The sequence below is a fragment of the Mandrillus leucophaeus genome, unplaced genomic scaffold (genome assembly GCF_000951045.1).
Source record: "Mandrillus leucophaeus isolate KB7577 unplaced genomic scaffold, Mleu.le_1.0 Scaffold120, whole genome shotgun sequence".
Lineage (NCBI taxonomy): Eukaryota > Metazoa > Chordata > Mammalia > Primates > Cercopithecidae > Mandrillus > Mandrillus leucophaeus.
This window is the reverse complement of record NW_012100321.1, coordinates 2,240,682-2,241,634: the sequence shown is the minus strand read 5'-3', so window position 1 is coordinate 2,241,634 and position 953 is coordinate 2,240,682. Positions and strand designations below refer to the sequence as shown.

Below are 953 nucleotides of genomic sequence, written 5' to 3'. Positions count from 1 at the left end.
CAGGTGAGTGCTCAGTAGTGGTCGTAATAGTTTTCTCCTTTGCCCTCAGGATTTTGGTGTCTAAGTCCCTAACCTGCTTTTTTGTGAACTGTTTGTAAATCAGTGTTTGCTTTTAATTTTCCTACTGTGATGCTGTCTCTTATACACATCTAGATGTGTATAAGAGACCACCTCCCACAATGCCCCGCGCCCAGGCCTGGCCCGGCCCTTGCTCCCGGGATGCCCCGCGCGGTCTCCCGCCTCTCTTCCCGCCGTGCCTCGCGCGGGCGCTTCCACCAATTCTTCCTCCTTCCCTGCCAGTCACTCCTCAGACCCTCAGCCACACCCTCTCATCCAGGGCGAGGGAAAGCTCGGGGCATTTTCCCAGTGTGCTCTGCGGGAGGGCTCGCCCCACTTCACCCCTTTTCCCGCCCTCCTCCCATTCGGGAGACTACGACTCCCAGTGTCCTCCGCGCGACGGCGGCGGTGCGCACTGTGCCCAGGTCCCGCCCCTAGGCTCTGCCCCGCCCCCGCCCGCCGACGTCTGCGCGCGAATGCCGTGGCGCGAACTTGGGACTGCAGAGGCGCGCCCGGCGGATCTGAGTGTGTTGCCCGGGCAGCGGCGCGCGGGACCAGCGCGAGGCAAGTGGGACCGCCCGCGAGCAGATGGGAGACGGAGGGCGGCGGGCGCGCCGAATGCTTGGGGTCCATGCTTCGCCATGTCGGGGTGTCTGCAGAGGAGCGGGCGTGGGGACGCTGAGGCTGCCGAGAGCGCGGTGGAGAGGGAAGAGCGCGGGCTGCGGGCCGCCGGAGGGTGCAGAGAGATGTCCCCCAGAGGGAGAGTGGCCAGGTAGAGGGTAGACGAGAGATAGAGACAGTTGGACAGGGCCTCTGAGAAGAGGCCTTGAGGGGCGAGTTCACCTGGAAGGGGGAGGGGCCAAATGGAGCTGAGGGGCGGGGCCGGGGGAAAATTG

General features: G+C 64.7%; 1 protein-coding gene across 4 annotated transcripts in view; it reads left to right on the top strand.

Annotated features, from left to right (window-relative positions):
* Nucleotides 1–257: 257 nt before the first annotated feature.
* LIG1 (ligase I, DNA, ATP-dependent) overlaps nt 258–953 on the top strand; it is a 54,757-nt gene continuing 54,061 nt past the window's right edge. For 3 of the 4 annotated variants that reach the window (XM_011969974.1, XM_011969980.1, XM_011969965.1), the window contains exon 1: nt 258–621. The gene's annotated coding sequence lies outside the window, so the exon portion shown is untranslated. The remainder of the gene's footprint in view (nt 622–953) is intronic. The other variant, XR_001004888.1, reaches the window with a different exon arrangement.